Source organism: Heterocephalus glaber, unplaced genomic scaffold (assembly GCF_053883595.1).
Source record: "Heterocephalus glaber isolate CG9 unplaced genomic scaffold, H.glaber_assembly_v1.0 deba00001532, whole genome shotgun sequence".
Taxonomy (NCBI): domain Eukaryota; kingdom Metazoa; phylum Chordata; class Mammalia; order Rodentia; family Bathyergidae; genus Heterocephalus; species Heterocephalus glaber.
Genome location: NW_028258330.1, coordinates 21,114,792 through 21,126,101, shown reverse-complemented (window position 1 = coordinate 21,126,101; position 11,310 = coordinate 21,114,792). Strand labels below are relative to the sequence as shown.

Genomic DNA, 11,310 nt, shown 5'->3' with positions numbered 1-11,310 from the left:
GTCCAGACTTAATTTCCATGGTGTCAAGGTATCTTTTCTGGAACTTCACACAGTAGTAGGTGCCAGTGTCTGCTGTGGTGAGGTTCCTGACGAGGATGGAGAAGCTGTTGTTTCTCTTGGTGATATCTGAAATACTTGTTAGCAGAGGAAAATGGCCTCCATTGAAACTGTAGATCAACTGCTGGCCTGGTGCAGAAGCCCTGAACCACTCAACAGGTCTCATGGGGAGAAGGGAGGTCACAACATAGTTCTCTCACTTCCACCAACACTGATGTCACAGGCTGAATCACCTGTGGATCTTCCTCATGGCCATTCCTAATGTGAAACACAAGGAAGCTCCAAGTCCTCTGCTCTGGCCCAGTTGGGGGAGAGGCTGGGGTCCAGGAGGCTCAGTCCAGATTACAATTTAAGTCACATTAATTCTTTCTGTCCACATCATGTACTAGCTCTATAAGATATCTAATTAACTTACCTATCTACAATATTCCCCCCTCTGAAGAAGTAACCCTAACTGCTCTGAAGGGGCAAGGGCAAAGACCATTCTGGCTACTTCCAACTGAAGAAGGTCGTAGTTGTGATCAGCAGTCAGAGTTACTCTACAGAAGGTCTATTTAAAGGCCCTCGATAGGCATATAGCTTTGAGTCTGGAGGAGACAAAGCCAAAGAAACAGTTAAGAATACATGGGTCAAATAATAAGGTCAGCAGGATTGCTATGAATATAGCCAACAAGTGTTTCTGTAAGACCAGGGGCCTTACCAAATGCTCTGAGGAGCTGACTGCAGTGAAGAACACCCGGGAAGGAACACACCGGACAAGGTGGAAAGTAAAACAGACCTTTATTAGTCTGGCCAGACGGCACTCCCAAAGCAAAGTAGCTTAGAGAGGCAACTGGCTCAGAGTCCGAGGCTGTTTTTATAGGGGGTTGCAGGGGAAGTTAGCAAGCAGACCTTATAGAAAAGAGAAAAAAATGTTGATGGTCAAAAGATGTTTGCAAATTGTCTTATAGATAGCTGTGTCTGGAACATCGGTTTCAGACAAACAAGGAGCTGGGCAATTCACTTAGGAAGTCTATGTTTATTACAGATTTTGTCTAGTGTCCCAGAACTAACAAGCACATTTTAACCTTTAACTCACAATCAGTCACTATGTTGGGGATGGGGGAGATTTTATGATTACAGAGTTATGCGGTCCCACATTTCCACCAGGAGGAACTAGTAACAGCTTCCCACAAAGAGAAGGTCCCAGGGACTTCAGAATCCGACATAGAAATCATATTGTAATTTAGCAGTTACGAGCTGTTTACAAGGTTGATCTGGTGGATCCTGGTAAAAGAAGTCTAGCATATTTGTCATTGGTTCCATTTGTATGACAGCTTGGAGTTTGTCAGACACTAGGCAAGAATAAAAATTTTTTTAGGAAATTAGAACATGTATAATCTGAGCATGAGCAGTAGAAAAGAGGTTGGGGAAAAGAGTCACACTTAGATACTGAAATAGTGATTGTAACCTGTTAGTTCTTAAGTCTGATGTTTTGTCATAAGTCTCTCTAGTTTTAGATGTAAGAAGTTAGAGGCAATATGAAGAAGCAAATGCTGAAACAAAGGCCAGACTTATGAAACAAAACCAGAATCTATTGATACGGAAAAGTTTTAGATAACTTAATAGATTGAATATTAAGGTAGTTGTAGAAGCAAAATAAGTAATGTGTTCTTTTAAGATTTGCTTTTCCTGTAACTCCTTGTTTAAGGTGAGGATTATCTGACTAACCAGTAACTTCATTAACCTAACAAAGTTACCCTGCCAGGGTGAATTTACAATGTATAGGGCCTATCTTGTGTCTGTGACTTGTAAATAAGAACTGGAATTGTATTTACACATCAAAGACCACTAGGGAGGAGATAATGGATAAAAAGGATATAAAAAGGGAAATGCTGAACAAAGGGGGACGGATATTGACTAGACTGGTTTCTGGCGTTCCCGCTCGCTCGCGAGAAGAAATTTTATTATTTTATCTGAATTCTGTGTCTCTGTGTATTTCTTTCCGAGATTTCTGCAACACTGTGAAACAAGAACCAGAACTTATGAAACAAAAAGTTATAATCTATGAAGCAAGAAGACCAAAGTTAGAAGCTATCGAACAAAAGCAAACTCTGACCTCTGTCTAATAATCTCGGTGGAAGACCTCCAAAATGATATAGGGGGAATAGATGCAACTCCCAAATCTGCTAGATATCCAAAGTGTGAGTCCATGTTCTCTAAAATTGAAGAATGAATTCTAGAAACAACGGAGGTTAAGAGTTGGAAAAATTTATTGAGAGAAATATAGCTTCTGTCTAAAAGAGACAGAAGGGGGACTGGAAAATTGGTTGTCACAGAGTACTGTAATTTTCAATGTAAATATCTTTTACTTCCTTTGTTAGATTGATTCCTAAGTATTTCATTTTTTTGAATGCTATTGTAAAAGGTGACACACTTGTTTTAGGGTGTTAACTTGGTAAAATGAAAACAACTCCCAGTTCTCAGTGCTTCCAAAGGTGTAGTGAACCATGTACTGTGCTCTCACATACTGGTGCTGGGAATATAAACAAAAACAACCTAAATATTCTAAATGGCAACATAGCATTATAGTCATGACCCCAAGACATGAAAGCACTTTGCAAGCTCATAATTTAGCAACTGTGGGTCGGAAAGGCTGTAATCAAATCTGTTTTGGTCAGAAATGATCAAAATGTCCCTTTAGCCATTGCTGCTACTCCTTAAAGTGTGTGTTGACATAATGTATTATTAACATTGATACACTCATATTTCAGTGGGAAATTCTGTATTTCAAAGGCCTGTATTTCAAAATTCATTTACATCCCTTGACAGTAATTTATCTCCTAGGGATTTGTTTGAAAGAAATGATCATCAAAGGTGAACATATTTTTCTTTGAGACAAGATCTCACTATTAACACTAGGTTGCCCAGGCGAGGCTCAAACTTCTTCTTCTTTTTTTTTTTTTTTTGGTACTGGGGTTTGAACTCAGGACCTTGCACTTGCAAGGCAGGCACGGTGCCACTGATCTAAATCCCCAGCCTGAGGTGAACATATTTTTGTGAAGGAGTGGCAATCAAAGTGTTTACAGTACAGAAGAGTGTGATTTGAAGCACATGTCCAAGAATAGGAAGTTAGGTAGCTAAGTGATAGTACAGCGGCACAATGGAAACTCATGTAGTTATTAACATAATAGGGTTGATATATATTGGGGAAACATTGATGAAGATATTAACTCATGTATATTGCCATGGAAAAGGTCTCCAATTTCTCACTGAATTAAGGAGGAGCAGAACATCATATTTAGTGCACTCATGTTTATTTGGAAGTAACAGTGAAAAGTTTAAAACAAGGGCTATGGAAACTCTGACTGGGTTCAAATGCTGGTTTTGCTGATGAGATGACATTGAGGAAAGTACTTAATCTCTCTGGCCTCAGTTTCCTTATTTATGCAATATACAGACTGTGGAAATGTGACATTGCTTGCAATTTTGTTGTGAGACTGAAACCTTAAAACCTTTGTGAAGTACACAAGTGTGTGCCTGGTTCATAAAAGGACTTTTGCAAGAGGGCTGCTATGGTTTGAATATCCTAAAATTCATGTGTTGGAATTCCAATGTCCAGTGGTGGGAGACAGGGCCTAGTGGCAGGTATTTGTGTCATGAGAGTGGGTGGAGCCCTCATAGATGGATTAATACCTTTCTCACATGAATGAAGCTACGGATGTACCTCAGTGGTACAGTGCTTGCCTAGCTTGCTGAAGGCCCTGAGTTCAGTTCCCAGCACCACTAAAACAAAAAATTTATTGCATCTTATCTCTCACACAATTCAATTAACTACAGTGACAGTTATTATGAAGCAAGTCCACCGATATATTGTCTCTTTCAAATGCTCTGTTTACACTTCAGTTTCCATTATGAATCATGTGACAGCTTGATCTGAGACTTCACAGCCTCTAAAGCTGTGAGCCAAAATCAACTTCTGTTTTTGCATTAATTACCCAGTCTCAGTCATTCTGTGATAGCAGCCTGGAGTCCAGTGGGCAAGGGTGACCTGGTCTTACAGTGAGGCTCTAGCCTGTTGACTGAGAATCTTATCTGTTTCTGTGCTTCCAGTTTCCTCTTCTGCCAAGGACAGTGGCTCATTCCCATTTTGTATGACTGCTGTAAATTTATATGAAAATACAGACCTGCCAAAGACATGAAATAAGAATTAAATTCTTATTGAAATGGCCAGAGTAGCAGGACCATTTTTATGTGTTCATATTTGCATTTACTAAACCCTGGAAAGATATAACAGCCAGTGCTTATATAGTCACTTCTATGTATTACTCTGAACACTTAACTGTATTAATAAGGCATTATTATTTATCCCCTTTCCTGACCAGAGAAACAAGCCACAGAATATTTAAACAATTTTCCCAGAGTTAAACAGCCTATAAGTGATGAAACTCAAATTCGAACCTTGGCAGGTTGGGCTAAAAAAAATCTGTAATTTTAACCACTTTATCTGTGTTGAGATGTGAGCAGCCTGGTTCACATTTCTCTTACCTGCCTGAGTCAGCTCTGGTGAGAAGAGAGCAGACAGACAAGAGAAATGCCCACATCTAATATATAGTTGTAGGATGCTGAGATTTTGGGAGATATTGTGATCTAAAAATCACCATTTGCCAATGTTTCCTAATAGTCCACATTGTATATAGTCATTGTGATTCTCCCTCCCCCTCTATCCATCCATCTATACTCATCTGAATGAAGGCAGCCCTGCCAGGAGGTGCTATGGTTTTCAGTGAACTGAAGAGTCAGCTGCCACAACTCTGTCTCCTCCCTTGAGATGGCAATAGGTCTTGTTGGCCAACCACCATGTGTCATGACACCATTAAGGGGTGCTTGAGGTCAAGGGGAGTGCAGACCCTTGCCACTGAGAAACAGCTGGATGGAAAAGAATCCCTCCAATCAATGAGAATTCTAGGAGGATTTGTTTGAGCAATTCATGTTATATAATAAACTACTTAGGGAAATGTCTTAAAGAAGAAAGGCCAGCAAAGAAAGAGGTCCTGCAACAGAGGTCCATCCACCTCACTGCCTGTGGGAAGATGTATGACTGCCAAATTTAGAACAGCAGTCCTACTCTGTGGAGCCTGAGGCCTGTGCTACTCACCTGTGAGTCCTAGGAGCAGAAGCAGCACCAGGGATGGTAGGGGCAGATGGGGCTGAAAAGTAGTGATGGGTATTGTTGTGGACCTGGAGCCTACTCTATCTGTCCCATAGAGGCTGTAGATTCTTTGATCTGTGCAGAGAAACAACACTGTCTCCTGTGGTATAAAAGGAAATGATTATGATAGAGGAAAGGGCTGTGAGTTTATGAGTGTCTGCTTCTTGATTGTGAAGCAGGAATCAGATATAAGCTCAGAAGCAATGATATAAGAGTCACAAGGTGCTTACAGAGGGCAGGCTCCATTAGTGCCTAGGCTCTGGCCTCTGGGCTCTTCACTCCATGTCCAGGGTTCATGTGACCTGAAGACATATTCAGCTTTGTGTTATAGTCTAACATCTTGGCTCAGGTGAGCTGTGACCTGGAGTCAGGAGGAGGGCTTTCAGGCAAAGGGTTGGGACCCTGTTCTCCTTACTCCAGAGGTATCAGTGGTAAAAAGAGCCTGAGACCATGCTTGATGGGGGTACACTGGCTTTTGAGAGTCTTCTTGCAGGGGAAGTGTCTTTGGGTGAGCAAGGAATTAAACCTTGGGTAGAGAGAGTAGTTTCAGTTCTGCAGAAGAGAGAAGGCAGGGGATGTGATCCTTGGCACACTCATTGTTTGGGAGTGACACACCAAGGAACAGATAGGAGAAGAAAGAGGCCTTTACTGGCTCTCTAGGTCTGAGGTCAGCTCTGGAGATAGGGAGTAGAGGTGTTAGAAAATCACTCACACCAAGAATGGACTTCATTTCTGAACAGGAATAGTTGGCACAAAGACTGTATCTGGAGCCTCTCAACTGTAAGCACCTTACATCCATGGACCCAACACCAATACTGCTTTCTGTGAGCAGTTTCCCACTGCTTCAGTCCTCTGCCTCCTTCCTAAGTGGTTGGCCATAAGTTGAGGATGAGAATGGGCAGGACCAAAGGGGAAGGAGATTTGACTGCTCGGTAATGTGCACTGGTGTCTGCATGGCCGTGGGCATGTCATCCACATACTTGGTGTCCTACTTAGCATCTACAGAACATACTCCTCCATCCCTCTTCTTCTGGCCTGTCCATCTCAGTGTGTGACACTTCCATCTACCCAGTTAGTTAAGCTAGAAAATCTTGATGTCATTTTTTTCCACTAAGTTTATTGGTACATTTTAGGTATACAACACAGTTACATTCATCATTGGGAAATTGTACCTTTACATGACGTACCTTGGTTCTTATTTTTCCCTCTTTCCTCTGCCCTCCCTTCAGTCCCTCCACTGCTCCCTATTTACAAAGACTTTGTTTCCAGTTTTTCCTTTTCCAATATTTTTTCTTTCCCTTCTTTCCTTTCCCCTACTCCTCCAACTTCCCCTACCCCTTTAAACCTTTTCTTCCTATTTCACATTATCAATTATACATTTTAGTATATGTGCTGCTGAAGTGAGCACTATCAATTATACATTTTTATGCTTATTTACACTTTTAGTTTATCACACCAGAGAAACTATTTTGTATGTATACATATGTGTCCTATTTATTTCACTTAAGAGTATGGCCTCAATGTGCATCCATTTAGCTATAAATGTCTCTGGGTATCTTCCCAAAAGAATTAAAATAATCATACCATAGTGATATATGTACACCCATGTTTATAGTGGCACAATTTGTAATAGCTAAAGCTTGAAAACAGCCCAATTGCCCATCAACTGGAGACTGGATAAAGAAGATGTGATTTAAAAAAAAAAAAAAAAAGGAGTACTATTCCGCCATAAAGAATGAGAAACTAGAGACATCTTGATGTCATTTTTGACAACTCTTCTCATTCCCCTCATCTAAATTCATGTTTGAATTAATCTGTTTGGGTGCTGTGATAAAATATGATAGACTGGGTGGCTCATAAATAAGGAAAATGTATTTCTCACAATTCTGGATGCTGAAAAGTCCAAGATCAAGGCACCAACATATTTAGTTTCTGGTTAGGGCTGGCTTGTGGTCATAGATAGTGTCTTGTTATGTGCCCTTATTTGGCAGGAAGGCCAGACAGCTCTCTGGGGCTTTAATAAGGGCACTCATCCCACTCATCTGCCCTCATGACCTTCTAAAGCCACCGTGTCCTACTAACATTACCGTGAAGGTTAAGATTTAACATACAAATATTAGGGTCACAAATATTCAGTCCTTAGCAATCTCAACCCTCCTGCCTTTTTCTCTCTATGTTCATCTCTGCCTCGGACAGCCTCTTAGTTTCCTTGTTCCCTCATTTCCTCATACTGTAGTTACAGAGGTACTTTTAAAAGAGAAATCTGGTCATGTCACTCTCTTTTAGCAGTTTTCCCACTGCTGTAAGGGTGAAATAAAAGACTCTTGTGTCCAATTGATCTGGCCCCCAATACTTTGCTAGCTTCAACTCCCAGCATTGAGAAGTCTGCTGTGATTCTAATGGGCTATCCTTTGTATGTGATTTGTTTCTTTTCTCTAGCTGCTTGTAGAATTTTGTTCTTCTGTTGGATATCATTTTTTCCAGATCCTCTTTTGTTGCCAGTTCAGGGAGTCCAGGTGGTTGAGTATCAGAGTGTTCAATCTCATTTCCCTTTGGGGTTTCTGAAGTGACCTGGAAGTCTGGTTTTGAGGCTTGTTTATGTGCCTTCTCATTTTGATGGTGGGGAGGGGGGGTGCTGCTGGCACCTGTTTGGCTCACCTCCTCTGTGCTGGAAGTGGTGGTACAGTGGCCCAGAAGTCTCCTCTGTGCTGGGAGGAGTGGCATGGTGACCCGGAAGCCTCCTCCTCTGCGCTGGGAACAGTGGCACCTCTTGTTTCTTCATTGACTCCTATCAGTCTTATCTTATTCTTCTTTGCATCATATAGAAACTGCTGGATTGACTTCTCATGGTCCCTTACTATTTTAAAGAAATTTTTCTTTTCCTGGTCACTAATTGCAATCCTGTTTTCCACATCTGAAATTCTGTCCCCACATTGGCTCATTCTGGTGCATAAACTTTCTATGGAGTTTTAATGTCCTGGAAATCTGTTTGCATCTGTTTTATGGATTTCATTTGTTTCCTATGTTGGGATTCCATCATGTTCCTCAGCTCTTCTATTTTTTTATCCATGTCTGCTCTAGATTTATTAATCATGTATTGCACTATGGACACAATCTCTTCTGTTATCTGAGAAATTATGTCTAAGTTCATTTTTTCCAGATCCTCTTTTGTTGCCAGTTGAGGGAGTCCAGGTAACCAGTATGAAATTGTTCCATCTTTTTGCCCTTTGAGGTTGCCTTAGGTGATCTGGAAGTCTGGTTTTGAAACTTGTTCATGTGTCTTCTCATTTCAACAGATTCAGCCTGCTGCACCTTTTCTGAGGCAACTTTTGGGTCACCCAGTGGTCTTTAATTCTCGGCAAACCACCAAGTGGCCTTTTTTCTTCTGCTCATCAGTGCAACAATTCCTGGGTTCAGAATGGTTGCCTTCTGGATCCCTGAGCTGACCTGTTGTCTGGGCGGGCTTCTGGCTGGGGCTTGGGATGTTATCCAGGTGTGCTTCTGGCTAGGGCCTGCCCCCCTATGTAGCTGTTGTCTGGGAGGGCCTTTGGCTGGGGGCTGTGCACCCCAGTCCCTGATGTCTGAGCAGATTTCTGGCTAGGTTCTCCATGAACTTACTGATGGTATCAGGGTGAGCCTCTGGCTATTGCTTGTGCGCCTGTGCAGCTCTTTTCCATGTGGGCCCTTGGCTTTGTCCTGTGTGCTCAAGCAGTGGGGGTTGGGGCGAGCCATGGCCAGACCTGCCTGAAGCCACACTGTTCTGGTCCACACTGTTGCTTCGGGATTTGTGGACACTTATCAATGGTACTGGGGTTGGCCTCTGGCTGTTGTTTGTGCACCTCTGCAGCTCTTTTCTGGGCAGGCCTTTGGCTTGGGCCTGTGTGCCCAAGTGGCCAGGGTCAGGGCAGGTCCCTGGCTGGACCTACCTGAAGCCATGCTTCTCTGGTCCACACCACTGCTTTCAGAATCTGTGCACATTTACCAATGGTATTGGGACTGCAGTTTCTTAATCTCTCATTTTGCTCCCAAGCCTTATGAGGTAAGCATCTTCCACTCCCACACACTCCCACCATGACGTGCTGCCTCAGCAAAGTCCCAAAAGCAGTAGGGCAAACCAACCACTGAATGAAACACCCAAGGTCATTAGCCAAATTAAACCTTCCTCCTTGTAAAGAGATTTCCTCAGGTATTTTGTTCTAGACACAGACAGCTGTCTAACACTTACTTCTAGAGGATGTTAAAGTTTTGATGGGATGTTTAAATACAATGAAGAATAGTCTTTAAAGAAAGATCTAAAGAATAGAATAGTTGGTGATTCAGTGAAAAAAAAGTTTTATTTTGAAATCCAACATCCAGGAGAAACCACTATCCTCAATGATGTTTTCCTTAACTTATTAACAAAAATTGATATCTACTGTACTGCAGCTGTTCTGCTAACTGAAGCTATTGATAGTTCATGACCCGATAGAATTGACATTAAATTTGAGGAAGAAAGACTAATACAGGCAGTTCTCAATTTGGTGCTTATATGCATGACTTTTAGGTACCACAGTATAAATAATACCGGTCCCTGATTAGGTGGCTCCAATTTCACTTCTACAGTAATTACAAAAAACACAACATTTCATGCTCACTCTTTAGTCCACTTATTATGTAAATAACAAATCCTTATCACAGTCAGTGGCCAATCATTTCTAAGTCCATTGCTGATCAGTTGGTCCCTGTGTCTCTTTCTCAGTTTCTGCAGATAGCCTTCTTTTCTCCCAGCCATGATCCCATGAGATATTTTACTGAAAGTGATAATTGAAAGAGGCAGTCGGCAACAAAGATGAGAGGGCACAAAACAAAACAAAACAAAAACAAAAAGGGTAGTGATACTATTGGAAGTGAAATTCAATTTGGAGGTGAAGATATAGAAGTATAAACAGCTGACCATGGGTGTGTAAGCACTGATGTTGTTTGGAGACATTACACAGGCAGCCAGAGGAACTCACTAGAATGGAACTTACTGACATATTTGTGGAAAGAGATAGTGATCAAAGGACGATGATGTCCTGGAAGAAATACTACCAGGAAAAAGCTTCACAGTAAAGTTACTTTGTGGAGATTTCACAGCATTAAAAGTGCAAAGGATAAAATGATGAAAGCTAATACAAGCATACAATGGAGAATGATAATTCACAAGGTAGAAAATATACTTATTCATGTCTCAAATTATATAAGATGAAGGTAAACATTATTCAAACATATATTGATGTTTTTTATCAACAAACACTTTAACACTCAATGTTTCTAATATTTACAATTACAGTTTACTGAATATTTATTTTATAGTTATTCTTTCATTTATTGGTATATCTGTAAAATATAGTTTTTAAAATCTCGACAAAATCATAAAGCTCATAGGATAATAATTATTTTTCCCAGTGAATATAGAGATGGTTTCCAAGGATTTCAGTTTGTAGTCATTTTTATAATCCTGGATTGCCATGGAGAGTGAGGGCTGCCTGGACCTGTGGAACAGATAATGATAAGTGCTAAGGAAAAACACTACTCAGATTAAGAGGATTTAGAATACGGGGTGAGAAAGGGGGAAATTGAAATTTTATATACATGCTGTAATGAAAGCATCTTTAATAGAGTGATATTAAACAAAGATGAGAAAGAAGGGAAAGAGAGAGGTATACAGACATGTTGGGGAGAAGTGAAGGAATGATTTGATTTGACTCTCATTTTCAAAGAATCCCATTGGCTGAAACAGGCAAGCTGGTTAGAAGTGCTAGCAGTGGTCCAGGAGAAGATGCTGCTGGCTGAGACCAGGGAATTGTGGAGTTAAGAAGTTCATGGACTATGAATATAACTTAGTGGTTACTGGAGCAGGCTGGATTGGCTTGTGAAGGCCAGTTGTTAAATACTTAGGACCTTTGCAATATAGTTGTTAAGAAGTTAGTAGCTTGAAATTGGCCATCCTGGGAGTATTTATATGAAGAAAATTGACAATCAGTACAACTAAGCATTTTTTTCTTTTTCTAGTAAATTTTTGAATACTTACCACCTCACCA

General features: G+C 40.9%; 1 protein-coding gene across 2 annotated transcripts in view; it reads right to left on the bottom strand.

Annotated features, from left to right (window-relative positions):
* Window positions 1-1,936: 1,936 nt before the first annotated feature.
* LOC101720849 (signal-regulatory protein beta-1) overlaps window positions 1,937-11,310 on the bottom strand; it is a 69,774-nt gene continuing 60,400 nt past the window's right edge. The window contains exons 4-5 of one of the 2 annotated variants that reach the window (XR_015441997.1): window positions 5,195-10,761; window positions 1,937-4,223 (exon numbers count right to left, since the gene is read on the bottom strand). The gene's annotated coding sequence lies outside the window, so the exon portion shown is untranslated. Of the gene's footprint in view, window positions 10,762-11,310 lie in introns of both variants that reach the window. The other variant, XM_013070852.3, reaches the window with a different exon arrangement.